The sequence below is a fragment of the Sciurus carolinensis genome, chromosome 10, assembly GCF_902686445.1.
Source record: "Sciurus carolinensis chromosome 10, mSciCar1.2, whole genome shotgun sequence".
NCBI classification, from domain to species: Eukaryota; Metazoa; Chordata; class Mammalia; order Rodentia; family Sciuridae; genus Sciurus; species Sciurus carolinensis.
In genome coordinates, this window is record NC_062222.1 from 108,281,959 (window position 1) to 108,297,169 (window position 15,211).

The 15,211-nt window shown below is 39.8% G+C and overlaps 1 protein-coding gene across 1 annotated transcript in view; it reads right to left on the reverse strand.

Moving 5' to 3' along the window:
• The window catches only part of Rhoh (ras homolog family member H), a 40,931-nt gene extending 38,081 nt beyond the window's left edge, over positions 1 to 2,850 (reverse strand). Inside the window, exon 1 of the mRNA XM_047566690.1 lies at positions 2,743 to 2,850. The gene's annotated coding sequence lies outside the window, so the exon portion shown is untranslated. The remainder of the gene's footprint in view (positions 1 to 2,742) is intronic.
• Between the last annotated feature and the right edge of the window lie 12,361 nt (positions 2,851 to 15,211).

Here is a 15,211-nt window from a genome sequence, read left to right on the forward strand (position 1 = left end):
AGTAAGAGATCCAGCCATTTTTTCAGGGGCCCAGCTGGACACTGCCTTCCCTTAGCAAAGCAGTAAGTTGGACAAGGGCAGCTGCCCACAAGGACCCGGCCCTCCTCCACCTCGAGTAGGTGAGGCGACACTCTGTACTTGAGAAATTAAGCAAGAGGTGACACAAGCATAATCTACAAGCTCAGGGCCTTAGACTTTGCACAGTTTCTGCACAAAAGGGTGAACATATTCTGGGGTCAGGACACCTGTCCACAGGCCCGGGTACTCCCACCCCACATGTGCTGCAAGACTCCTCTCCCTGCCCCGCTCCCTGGCTGACCACCCCCTCTGCTGAAGGACCCGCTTCGCTCTGGGTGTGGCGTTGCCCACTGTAGATGGTCTCAGATGGCCAGGCTTCGTGCTTCCTCCTGCTGCTGGCTGTGAGAACGTTTTCCCAGTTGTCTTTCTAATCTTCACATGGAGCTGAGTCTCAGAGGGGGTTTCTTAGGAGAAGGGGAAGAGTAACTACCACTCCTCCTTTCCTGAATTTTTTTTTTTTTTTTTTTTTTTTTTTTTTAGTGTGCTGTGGGCTCTCACTCTTTCTTCTTTTTCTCCTTCCTTCCCTCTTATTTTTTCCCCCCTGTACTATGGATTGAACCCAAGTCCTTGCACGTGCTAGGTAAGTACTCTCTCACTGGGCAGACCCCTCTCAGTCTTTTAACAGAGTCAAAAAGGGGTAGTGACAGGGGGAAGAAGAAAATGACTGAAAATACATTCATGCGCTAACGTGCATACACACACACACACACACACACACACACACACACAAAACTTCTCAGTGTGTCCCTCCTGATACTCTGTAGTCCAGCCTTGGGATAGAGGTGAGCGGAAGTCTCAGGACTTTAGAGTGGCCAAAAGAAAAGAATTTATGGGTATATATGTGGTGGGAATCAAACCCTCCTTAAGAACCATAATCCTCCCATCAATCAGCCCTGCAGAGGCCCCTCAAAGGCGCTGGAGGCTGGAGGCCCGGCTTTGCTCACTGAAGCAGCATAAATACTTACAGACAAATAAGACTGATTCTCCCATCTGATCCTCCCAACCGTCCTATGTAGTAAACATTTCAAAACCTATTTTAACAGTCAAGTAAAGAGAGACCTCAATTGGGTAAATGATTTGCATGAAACCGATGAAAAACAGAAGCAAGGTTTCCCTCTCCATCTGTCCTGACTTGTCACCCCGCTGCCTCCCAAAGAAGAGAGCGGGGCCACTGTGGGGAAGCAGAGGCAGTCAGAGGTCCAAGACCAATGGTGTGTCTTTGTCCTGAACAGTCCCTCTCTGAGATTCCCACGAACACAATTAACAGGTTATGGTTAAAAGGTAAAGGCTTTCTCAAAACACATTCTTTTGAAATGCTACTTGATATGGCAAGAGAAGAGCTCAGTTTTTCTCGCATGTTCTCCTGAGAGCAAGGACCTCTTTTATGGAGGCTTTTTAAACAATCTACTCTCTATGAACCCTGAACTCACACTTAAGTGGTAGTCTTGCTCATTGCAAAGGTTCTCTGCGACTTGACTCACGTCAGAGAGAACTCTTAATGACAATTGTTAATTTGTAATGAAGGGTAAATCCTGGTAATCCTGAGACAAGAATCATTCACTATGTTATTTCTACCCTGGGTTAGTACAATGCTTTCCTCTTCTTCTCACTTTTATCATATTCACCAAATGATGTAGATTTAGGGTAGTTTTGAATGTTTACAGAGGCCTCATGTGTAATATGCCATCTAATGAAACATTTCATGGTTTCTGGAGATGGGAAATACATACTAAAATCTGGTTTGAATGCTTTGAGTTTCACACTCAGGTCATTAAGCATCTTGTAATTATTCTTACCCAGCTCCCCCCTAAGTGATAAAAGACTATTAAAACAAAACAGCAATTCCTTCTGATTGAGAGAGTTCATGACGGGATGATACAATTAACTCTTCTTTTAAGAGAAAGATCTTAATTCTGACGCGTCACTTTCAGTGTAAAGTTACATTCACACAAAGTACACTTCAAAATTCTAAACACTGAAATATCTTAGAAATGCCACAGACCAGAAATCTCATGACTGACTTCCTCCTTGTGCCTTCCAATTCATTATAAACAACAGGCTCTCTAACCAGATAAGAATATCATTTCAAACATCTTTGGCTTCCCTCTTAGAGCCAGAACCATAAAAACATCATTGTCCCCTCCCCCTGCCGCTTTTCTCATCATCTATTTTCTCTTTAAGTTTTTAGTGTAACGTGGCATATTACTTTCTGTTCCTGCGAATATTAGGTCCTCAGGATTCTGACCTGCCATTGGTGTCCTGGTTTCTTTGCCTTGTTGACCCAACCGTGTTTGTTGAGCAAACATTCACATCCTGGTTCTTTGTATTGCAGAGCTATAATTCATAACAATGCAGTCTTGTTGCAGAAGGTGATACACCCAAAGTAGTAATTCAAGCCTGGATTCCACAGTTATGGTTCAACGTCTTCTTCAAGACCTCAGACAGAGCTTAATGATGGTCGCAAAATGATCATTACCCTTCAAAGCAGAACCTTGGTAGCTGATGTACTTTTCCAACATTGCAAACATTAGTTAAAGCACTTTCAGAAGCTTTTGACAAAATCCTTCAGAGACACTTTAATAAACTACAAGACAAAACCAGTATCACTGCACCCTATTCACAGCTTACTTTTGACTCAAAATATTATCTGACTTATTCACCCACCTTATTCATGGGATGTAGCTCCAGAGGGCTGTCTCCTAAATCAAATGCACTCTACAAAGACATAGATTGCCCAGCATTGATTTTCTTTTCTTTCTTTTCTTTTCTTTTCTTTTTTTTTTTTTTTAAGAAGATGAGGCGGTCTCTGAGAAGAGTAGAAGAGTTAGAACAGGTCAAGTGCACCAGCTCCTGGACACTACTGCCAAGCACTCAACAGTCACACTGATACTAAAAGTCTGGTTTGTTTAAAAAAGAAGAGAATGAGGAGAGTCATCGCTGCTTCTTCTCACAGTCCCGGTTTGCTTGTTGTCTTGATAGGGATCTTCTGTCTGGGCACAGACATCACAGGGTAACTGCAACCCAGCACATCTGCTCAGAGCAGGCGTTGCAGACATTTCAGTTTTAAAGCAAATGAAGCTCTAACTTGACATCTTTTCAAAATAACGGGTCTTCTGCACAGTCCTGGAGAGAGCAGGTTGAAGCTTACACACAAAGGCAAGCTGAAGCCTTGGAGAAAGTAGAAGTCTGGAATGCAGCTCTACTTATTCCTAAGGATGAGGCCTTGATCTTCCCATCTGCAAAATAGGTATAATAATATCTATCTTGGAAGAGTTTTGTAAGGAAAGAAAGAAAAGCTCTATAGTTGCTTTGGATAGTAGAGATTTAATACATTATTGTTATTGCTGTTTTGCATTTTTGCATTTGGAATTTTCCCCCTCTATCTCTTTCCCTTCTATACATAACAACTGTTGAATTGCAAGATTTGAGAAGCTTTTGCCAGTTTTCAAATTCTGGTGGGAACAAAGTTACATGTCACGCACTGGATTCTAATGTGTGCTGCATCAATGGGTTAAAAGGGTCCCAAAATTTTTAAGTCAAATTGTTAATGACACTATTCCTTATGCATAATCTGAGCGTCACAGAATCTTCAGAAATGCTTCCTGAGGACATCTTCTACCACACTATAAATGCCTTAAGATAACTGAGAATTTATCCTTTCCTTTCATTTGGCAAATATTTACTAAACAGTTGCTATACTATTTACAGAGCATTTTGCTGGGTGCTAGAAAGATAGCAGGAAAAACAAGAACAAAAATAGCCTGCTTTTATGAGTGTACATTTACCAGGAAGATAAGAAACATACAGGCAATTTAGTAATGTATTATGTTCCAATGTGCTTATTACTAAGAAGGAAAATAAAGCAGAAAAGAGAGATAGGAAGCTCGACGGTATGTGTCTTTAAATAGGGTGATCATGCTGGGTGCAGTAGAATCCCAGTGGCTCAGGAGGCTGAGGCAGGAGGATTGCAAGTTCTAAGCCAACTTCAGCAAATTAATGAGACCCTAAGCAACTCAGCAAATCCCTGTCTCTAAATAAAATATATATGGGGGCGGGGGGACTGGAGATGTGGTTCAGTGGTTAAGCACCCTGGGTTCAATCTTCAGTACCAAAATAAAAATAATTATAAAAAATAAATAGGATGGTCAGGAAGGTCTTTGGCAGGAAGAAGGAGGTAAGGTCTTTTTAAAATCATCTAATGATCATCTTCATGGTTAATGATCCTTACCATTGGCATGAATCCCTGGGTTTTGTGATCATGTTTGTCACCATAACCTGCCTTCTCCTGGTTCATGGGAGCCCTGCTGCTTCTCTGAACCGTATCTAGAAGGGAGAGATGCGGTCTGTTTGGCAGCTCTTTCCCAATGGACAGGGAACAAGTTTATGCTCACCTCTCAGCCCCAACCCTCCACTGACCTGCTCACCTCTCCACCTTTCTGGTCCTTTGAGTCTCTCCTCTAAATCCCTGTACCTGTTTTCATATTGGATTGCCAACTGACATCTAGAGAAAAAAATGGCCAGAGCTCAGGTACTGAGTGGAAAATTCCACATTAGTACCAGCATGCTTCTTTCTTCCTTAGCTTGCTAGTCTCTTTTTAACCAAATCTAAGAATAACTTAATAACAGTCAGACTAGTTTACCATTTATTATATACTTAACTTGTGCAAATTAAGCAGTTAAGCAATTTCTTAAGCAGTTCCTAGGCATTTCCTCACTTAATCATCCCTGAAATTATGAGGTAGGTACCCTATCAGACTTATCTCTATTTGCAAAGAAAGAAATTGAGGCCCAGAAAGCCTAAATACTGTGCTTGGGGTCACAAACACAATAAATGGCCTGCTTCCATAGTCCCTCTTTGTGCTTCTTTATGACAGTAGCCAGTTGAATTTAGCTAGTATCTTTGGTACCCTGGAGTACAGGATAGATCTATACCACTTAAATATTATTTGCAAGTACTCTCAGACCAGGTGGGTACTCAACCTCTCAAGTTGGTTTGCTTCATCCTGAATTCCAAATGGCTCATTTGGTGAAGACTGATTTTAAACTTCAAAAATTACCACTGCTGGGGCTGGGGTTGTGGCTCAGTAGTAGAGCACTTGCCTAGCACATGTGAGGCACTGGGTTTGATCCTCAGCAACGCATAAAAAAAAAAAAAAAAAAAAAAAAAAAAGTAAAACAAAGTTATTGTGTCCATCTACAACTAAAAAATATTTTTTTAAAAAATTACCATTATTCTCATCAAGAAAAGAGAAACATTTTCTTTTGTCCGCCTCTGTTCCTTGCACTTTTAAAAAAATAGTTCTTTACCTCTTTTTGTATTATTTGTTTTCCTAAGAAGCCTCTTGTTTTCCTGCTTTGGTATCTAGGGCATGATCTTCAGACACATTCATTTTTAGACACTTATATTTTGTTAGCTATTACCATGATGTAAATAAGCACCCGCTACTAACAAGTTCTGCTGGCAATGAGAAGGACTTGTAAAAATAGCTTTTATTTGCCCTCCTGAAAAAGCTCTGGAAGCTGTTACAGACATACATTGATTCGGAGATGTAGTGTGTCACTATCGTCTGAAAGTCACACAACACTAGACAGAATTGCTGTGGGTTGTTAGTTAATGATCTGAACAGGCAGGTCTCTTAAGTGAATAAAATGCATCTTATGGAAACATAAAACCATCACAAGGAAATCAGGGTACATCCTGAGTTGAAAATAGAAGGACCAGTGGTGTTTTAATTACATGCAGCTCTCTTAAAAAATGTTTTTTACCCAAATGCCCAGAATATGTATAGATTTTTGGCTTTGAGTGGATGCAGGTTTTGCTTGTTTTTTAAAAATTCCTCTTATAGTGTTAAAAATGGTTGAAAAGGGCAGAGGATGTAGCTCAGTAGGAGCATTTGTGTAGCATATGCAAGGTCCTGGGTTTAATCCCCAGCTCCACAAAAAATAAAAAAAGTAAAAAGTAAACCTTTCAAAACCACTACATCAAATCAAATAAAAGCAGCAGCAACAACAACAACAATGAAAATAAATGAGAAAATCAGTTCACCAGAAAGTAACAAATGCCTTAAGCTTTCTTTACTTCAAGAGGAAATTTATATCTCTTACCTTTTGATAAGTTTGCAACAATTTGACTAGAAGGCTTGGGAAAACAAATTCAAATTAGTATTTTTTTTCTTTTTTTAATCAATTAATTTTTTGTCTTGGAAATATTCCCTTATCCAATGCAAGTGAAAAATGTCGAATCATCTAAGTAAAATTATGAATTCCATTCACTTTATCACTGAAGCAAATTTCATGGGAGCAATTTGCTTGAAATATCTGTGTGAAAGTTTGTGTTTATTTAAAAATAGATAGAATAAGTACATAGATAAATAAAATATCATGTCATCCAGCTGAGACCTGGTGCCATTTGGCATTACATATCAGGAAATAGTCATGAATTCAATGGGAAAGATATAGGTGTGGGCAGTAGAGGCCACCATTGTCCACTAGGAGGCCAAGTCTCTGCTGCTGGTGGCTCAGTCCTAAGAAGCAGGCAATATTGATTCACTATAAATCAAAGAATCCTTAATGACACAGGAGTGTGCTCATAATTGGCTACTAAGTGGGGGTTAGGGGAAAGCCTGTTATAAAACTTGCATTTGACTGGGAATGGTGGTGCATAATTCCAGCTATTCCGGAGGCTGAGGCAGGAGGATCACAAGTTTGATGCCAGCCAGGTCATCTTTAGCAAGACCATGTATCAAAATAAAATAAGGGCTGGGGATGTAGCTCAATGGTAGAGCACCCTCGGGTTCAAGCCCCAGTACCATAAAACATAAATTACATGCATGCATACATACATAACATCTATACCTAAATAAATACATAAAAATAAAACTTGAATTTAAGTTGTTACCATATACAAGTACACAGATTTTTATGGAGGTAATACCTATGTGCCAAATCATAAGTGATTTTTATGTTTTTCTTTCTGTTTTTCTGTATTTCCCCATTTTTTAAAATATAGCATCTATTTATCTGAAAAAGATCATTGTTCTTTTTCTTTCCCCCCTTTTAATTGCATTGAGCAAGTCTACCTAAGTTTTCTCTATAAAGCTTTGTCATTGCTTCGGTTGCAACGTTTTACATAATAACCAGTGATTTTTATAGCAGTTCTCAGAGGAGACTCACTGGACCACAGCCAAGCACAGCAAAACCATCTTCCTCATTACTCAGCCTCTACAGGGTCACACAGAGATGACTCCAACCAGATGTGAATTCCAACCTCCATTAAGGCTCCTAAAACAAGGGTTCCAAAGGGTTTGCATTAAACCTCATAGAAGCCTTGTCTTAGCTTTCCCTAAAATAGAAATCATAACTGGAAAAGATGTCCTGTACTATCTCGTAGCTGAATCGTCCCGTGGGAAGATAAAGAAGCATTCAGAAATAAGACAGCAAGGTTTCCGAGAAATTAATTCAGTGCCTGAACTCAGAAAGAAAGAGGTAGTGGGAAATGCTTGATGCTTGTTTGAGGAAAACATGTTTGTGACAAGTGCAGCCAAGGATTACAAGATCTGCTTTCAAACTCAACCTGCTGTTTTCTTCTGGTTATTACCTAAATTATTGTGCCTGGGCATATTTTTAATCATTTAGAAGAAAAGGAAGTAGTCTTGTATATTCTCCATTATTAATAACCACTTTCTGGTTAAGTTCATTTAAAATTACACATAAAATTTCAATATTAGTCATAAACAAATACACGTTCTTCTTAGTGTTTTACCACACAAATTTTTTTAAAAGTAAAATTTCTATTGACATTTTTTCTGAACGAAATTTTAATTTCTCATGTTTGTGAAAACCAGCAATTTTTACAACTCTGAGCAAACCTAATCTCTACAGAATTTATTATGCAAAATATAGAAATTTTTTGCTCCCTAAATCCTGTCTTTTTAAAATTAGTCTCCTAAATACAAAATGTTATGAGATTTTTAAAAATAATTTGAAAGAATAATGTTAGTATTACTGTTTTCTTTTAACTTTAAATTTATATCTTTTAGATTCAATTTTAAAATATGATCTTCAAAAGATCACTATAAAATAGCAAAACCCAGCATTATTATTATTACTATCAACATCTTCATTTTGTAAATGAAACTCAGTTGAGCGACTTATATAAGGGCACAAAACTAACAAATGAGAGAACTCTCTGGATCAGTTCATTTCTATGGCATTTTCCCTCCCAGGAAACAAACGACTTTTCCAAATTAATTATTTGTTGTTACACATTGAGTTACACATTGAATGGAAGAGGAAGATGCAAAAAAGTGGAGAAAATCTCTTAAAGAGACATAGATTTATTAGTATTAAGGATAAGGTATAAAATTAACCTCCCTGTACAGTAAAATCCCAATTTTATTTGAAAAAATATATTCATGTCTGAAAGACTAAAAATAATTATCCCAAACAATAAGTGTCTCTAAATAGTAAAATAGAAAATATATTTTTCATTTTTACCTTTAATGTTTATATTCAGCAGATTTTTTGGGGGGTGGAGGACCAGGGATTGAACTCAGGGACACTCAACCACTGAACCACACACCCAGCCCTAATTTGTACTTTATTTAGAGACAGGGTCTCACTGAGTTGCTTAGCGCCTTGCCCTTTGCTAAGGCTGGCTTTGAACTCACAATCCTCCTGTATCAGCCTCCCCAGCTACTGGTTCAGCAGTTTTTGATAATCAATATAAATTAAACTCTGTAATCAGAAAGCTAAACATTACAATCAGTACTAGTTGTCTTGTTTTTCTTTCTTTGTATTTATTTATTTATTTATTTTTGGTACTGGGGATTGAACCCAGGGGTACTTAACCTCTGAGTCACATCCCCAGCCCTATTTTGTATTTTATTCAGAGACAGGGTCTCACTGAGGTCCTTAATGCCTCCCTAAATTGCTGAGGCTGGCTTTGTACTCACCATCCTCCTGCCTCAGCCTCCCAAGCCACTGGCTGGGATTACAGGCATGTACCCCACACCCAGCTAAAAATATGTGTTTTAAAAAGTGTTTTATATGTTCAACTTATTCTCTATTCTCTTCTGTGATTCTCTAATGTATTTGGTTTCACTTCAGGTTTTTTTTTTATTTTTTCTTTTGATTTTCTGGGAATTTTTTTTTTAATTAGAAAAAAAGGCAGATGTGATTTCAATGTAAAAATAAAAATCAATGTGGAATCACAGTGCTATATTTGGAGGGCCTGTTTCTCCATTCTGGCCCATGTAGCACGTAGGGCAGGCTTTGAGAACTCAACCTGAAAACCCATTTCTGTGGTTTTCATTGTTTCCTTAATAAGTCTCAAGGTTTAATATAACTACCTGCTTAAGAGTCATTTCTTCTTTTTCTTTGCTAAAAGAACATCCATCTGGAGATGGACAAAGTGTCCTGTACCAGAAGATGAATCATGATGCTCAGTCAAAGACAGAGGTAAAGAACTTCTGCTTCTTGGCTTCCCACCTTCCCTGCAGCTTCTTGTGGCTGTGTGGACCCTGTCTGGCCAGTGAAATGTCTGGAAAGCCTTCTTGCTTTCTTCCCCACCAGTGGGACCAGGGAGCCGTAGGCAAAATCTCCAGCCTTCTCCTCTTGCTTTGCTAGGAGGGCTTCCAGCAGCTATCTCAGAATAAGGAGGGACACCAAGGAAACTGCAGAGACAGAGACGGAGCCAGAAGCCTGATGGTGCTAACCCACGGGCCACCTCAATTTTAGTATTTTAGGGAAACAATAAAATTTCTTATTATCTAATTTATTATCTAAGCCACAGTTCATTGTTCTAAAACTTGAAACTGAGTGTTTTCTAATGAGGTAGCAACAAATAATGAAAATCTGAAATCAAAGTTATCATCTTGTACAATATAAAAGAACTCCATTAACCGCCCACCTAAATGGCCAGCAATGTAGAATGATATATAGAAATCATTGGTAGATTATTTTATTGGGACATTTCACAGGCATTTAAAAATAATATCTAGAAAGATTTTGCAATCATAAGAGCAGATAATGATGATGTAAGGTTATATGAAAAAAGGAAAAGGAGAACAGGACTTTGGATAGTATAAACTACAATGATATCTCAGTGCCAAGCCCATAACAGGAACTGCCTTAGGTGATAGGATTGTTCATTGGTGTTTTTACACTTTTTTCTATTTTTTAAATCTTGGACTTGGTGAGTTACAATTTTTATATTACAAAAATATCAAACAGCAGGGCACTGTGGTACATACCTATATAATGGCAGTGACTAGGGAGGCTGAGACAGAAGGATTACAAGTTCAAGGCCAGCCTCTGCGATTTATCGAGACTCTCAAAATAAAATAAGAGCTGGGGATATATTTCAGTAGTAGAGTGCTTGCCTAGCATGCACAGGTCTTGGGTTCAATCCCCAGCACTCTAAAGCCAAACAAAAACAAACAAAAAAATCAAATGAAGTAGCTCAAATAGGCAATCAGCTTAAATCCTTGGGAGAATTTGTATCAAGTATAAGAATACGTTTAGCTTCCTGCTCCCTGCAAGGCAAAATCACACTTCTCAGACCTTCCTTCACAGCTCTTCCTAACATGGCCTCTGCTGTCTTTTCAGGCTGATCTCCCACCACATGCCCTACTGCAGACAGCGAACATCCTTGTCTCTGTACATGTCCTTGTCACAACTTAAAAAGCCTCTCCTTGTGTGCAAGACTTAAAAAACTAGAAAGGATTTTGAAATTTTTCACCATAAAGAAACGGTAACCAGGCACGTGATGGTTCATGTTTGTGATCCTGTCTAATGTGGGGGCATGGGGTGCTAAGGTAGGAGAATCACAAGCACAAGGCCAGCCTCAGCAACTTAGTGAGACCCTGTCTCAAAATAAAAAATACAAAGGGCCAGGGATGTTGCTCAGCGCTGTAGAGCACCTCTGAGTTCAATCTCCAGTACTGGAAAAATAAATCAATGTCTGAGAAAATGAACACAATGAACACAATGTATGCATGTACTGAAACATTGCATGAAACCCCATTAATATGTACAATTGAAGTTAAAAAATAAAAATATTTTTTTAAAAGTTAGAAAACTTTGTTTGATATGGTGGAGATGCTAGGTTATGCTCCCAAAATCTGCTCCTTAACTGTAGCACATAATTTTTTAATTGAGTACATGGTAGCTCAGAATAAAGGCTATTTTTTCCATCTTCCTTTCAGCTGGCTCTTGCCCTGTGGCTAAGTTCTGGCTAAGAGGATATAAAGCAAAACCCCCAGCAACCTTCAGGAATGTCCTTGGTGAGAAGAGTTGCTCTCTCCTTTGTCTCTCCTTCTAGATGCTCAAGTCTGAGCAACATCTTGGACCAAGAAGTGGAAGCCATGAGTTCATCTTAGAGAAACAAGAAAGAAGAAAGCTGAGTCCCATGCTTGTGTGGCTGCCATGCCAGCCTTGGACACCTCCGCTAAGCTTCATTTGCATAGAGGAGAGAAATCAACTTGTCTCTTGCTTATCCCACCATTGGTTTGGCGTATCTGTTACACCCAATGTAATCTAATTTATGAGATGAGCTAATAGCAAAAAATGCTTTTAGAAGAGGGATGACAGCCATATCCCTGAACTGCTATTGAGGAGAAATGAACTAGCCTTGGGGCTAGCTTGCAAAGGAAGGCTGAAGAAGAGGCAGGGGTGGCAACAAGGTGAGAAGCCAGGGCCAGGATGACTTGGAGGACGGGGGGATGAAGGCAAAGTTTTGTCAAAGGATTTTTAAGAATGAGAATGACTAATGTTAAATGCTCTGATCAGTTGTACCTTACTACAGTGTAATGCCCTCGTTTATCCCCAAGTGCTCAGTAGAACTCTAATACACACAGTAGTCTACCTAGAGTTGTAACTGAAAGCTCGGCCCTTGTCCCCAATGCCAGTTTATACCAATTTAATAATGAGGACCCAGTTTGAGAAAAGGAAAAAAGAAGTTTTATTGTTTTGCTAGCAAAGAAACACAGGGGACTCCTGTCCCAGAGGCTGTGATTCCACCCATCAGGAGGAACGGGGAATTTTTAAAGATCTATTCAAAGGCTACACTCCAGGTGTGCCCTCACAAGGGGTCCCAGGGCACCCTGGTGACGTGTTAGGATCCATTTGTTAATCTGAGGGATATTCCCTTCCCAGATCCTCTGGCAGACATCTCCTTGCTATAGAACACAGCTAACTCAGGGTGATCTTGTTTCCCACTCCCAGGTTAGGGACGGGGAGAGGGAGAAGAGGAAAAGGAAAAACATGTCCCTTTAAAAAATAAGCCCCAAAGCTATATTCAAAAGGTGAAGTGGACCACTGTCACAGAGTGAGCAGGTGTTTTTAGAAAATCAAGGAAAAGGCAGAGTAAGACAATAAGAGAAGTGAAACCTAAAAAGACTGTCCATTTTGGGGAAGCGGGAAATCAGAGCTTCTAATAAACATGAGATTCCCCACAATCCCTAGTGTGAGGGGAAATGGGTAGAAATACTATATTGGCCACTCAAGATGAAATGCAGTTCAGAGTCAGTATGTTACGTACATTTGCATGTCTTGATAATGTATTTACATATGCTATGCCTTAGTTCATAATGGTAGAGGTTGCTTAGACAGACTTTACCGCTCCAAAGTGCAAATATTTTCCTATAATTATGTTTTATCATTCTTGCGAAATTACCCAGCAATGATGCAACAGTTTAGATTATAGTCTCTGGCATCAATTTGCCTGATTTCAAAGGGAATCTAAGAATTTGCTTTTGGAAATAATTAGAAATAAGGATAGATGTTCATCATACCATCAATGATGAAGACTGATCAGCATGAATGTCCAACAACAGAAAAACAAATCATGTGTTACATATTATGAACTATGTTTGTAACAATTATAATTAATTGTAAAAAACATCAGAAAAGATGAATAATTTTTCACTGCAAAAGGTCAAGATACAAAATATGTGTATAAAATATGATCGCATGTCTGTTTAGTTTTGAAGGACATGGAGGATAAACCCCAGGGCATTTCCCCTTTCTGCAGCTGTTCCCCACCTGCCTTCCCGCCACTTGTGTGTAGGGAGATGTCTGTGGTTAATTGGAGCTTTTGACATTTAGAAGCCCAGGCCTCAACTGTAAAGGAAAATGGGGAGAACAGAAAAGGAAATTGCACTGACGCCGACCTGACTGAACCAGTTGTCCCCAGTACAATAGGCCCCAGGGAACCTACCTACCTGCCCTCCTGTCCCACCCGAAATGAGTGGACCAAAAGTAGCTGACCAACTCATTCCATGACCTGGCTCTGTTACACCCTATAAAACTCAGACCCTTGTCGTAACCTGTCACCATTTTCTCTTCTGAAAATGTGCCCCTCTGCTGCTTAATAAAGCATCACCCATCTGTCAAGGTCTGTCCCTATTTTGGTTATTTATACTTCCAAGTTTTATATATACAGAAAGGTTGGACAGGAAAATTACCAAAATTTCAACTTTCTTTTTTCCTGAACACAACGCACTCATAAACTGCAGACTTCGTGCTGTGCATTAGCTCTTTGGTTTCCTCCTGCAATATCTATTACTTTGCATCCTTCAGCCTGTGTCTCCCTATTTTCTCCCCATCCTCCCACACCTCATCCCAATAACACTGTTTAATTCTTCATCTCTATAAACTTCATTTTTTTATTTTCCTTTTTTTAAAAAATTCCACTTATAGGTGATATCATGCAACATTGTTCTTTCTGTATCTGGTTTATGTCGCTTAACATAAGGTCCTCCAGGTTGTAACACATGGCAAAGTCTATGATTTTAAATGCTATATAATATTCCATTGTATATATACCACATCCCACCGTTTCTTTGTGCACTTGTCTGTTGAGGACACAGATTGTTTCTGTGCCTTGGCTATCATGCCTAACACTGCAATGAACATGGGGCCCAGAGATCTTTATGAAGTAGTGATTTCATTTCCTTTGGGCATATGCCCACAAGAGTGCTCCCTGAGGCATCTGTTAGTAATGAGTGCGATTTCTCTAGGAGCCTCCAGACTGTCTGCCATCACGGCTGCACCAACCTACACGCCCACCGGCCGGTGCACAGCTGGTCTTTGCTCCGCACCCTCCTCGACTCTCGTCAGTCCTCTTGATAATAACTACCTTCTTGTTTTGAATCAGATTAAAGGAGACTTCTTTTCTTCTTTATACCTTTTTTGTATTTTCAGTGTTTTCTCACAGGCATTGTTTTTATCATCAGAAATAGGTCAAGAAAAGTTTTGGTTAAAAACCTAAAATCCAAACCCTCTTTTTTTTCTTTTGGCGGTGCTAGGGATCGAACCCAGGGCCTTGTGCTTGCAAGACAACCACTCTACCAACTGAGCTATCTCCCCAGCCTCTATTCTTGTACTTACTTCTAAAGACAGAAAAAGAAATGAGAGAAGAAAAAGAGAGGAAAGAGAGGAGAGGATGGAAGGAGAGAGGATGGGAAGAGAGGATGCATTTTCTAACAATGCATAGAAAAACAAATAGAGCTGGTTTGCCATTGGGAGCGACACACAAAATAACTGAGTTGCCCAGTCACAGGGGGAATGTGACTAACTGGTTGACTGGCGCTGCTGTATGCTCTCTGATGTCAGCCTCCTTGTTCCAGGCTCCCCGTGTGAAGGAGGGTGCTAGTGGGAATATTCGGACCGCAGCTTTAAGCTTTGTGCACACTCTCTCCTTCCACAGGGCACATTTCCCTCTATCTCCTTCCATAATTCCTCACCATGAAGTCTTTCCTGGCTACCCCAGTCAAAAAAGTCTTCTTCCTGTTTCCTTCACATCTCTAATAGAATATTTATCCTCAATGCCGCCTCCAGTTTAGCCAAGTACCTTCTATTGTCACTCCTGCTATTGTAGAAGTCCCTGAGGGCAGAGACTGTCCCCACAGCACCTAACATGGCAGAGTTCACAGTGAAATCCTCATCCAGAGTATTCGTTGTCTTCGTAGGATGTTTTCCAGAAAGCCCCTGGGATTAGGGCAGTTAGTTGGCTTTTGCAACTTTGCCAGTTAGCTCACAGCCAGGCTCTGAGCAATGGAGTACAGAGGTTGCCTAACCCAGTCCCTCTGTGGAGAGGAATTCAAGGGCAAGTTGGCCTGATGTGCAAGTG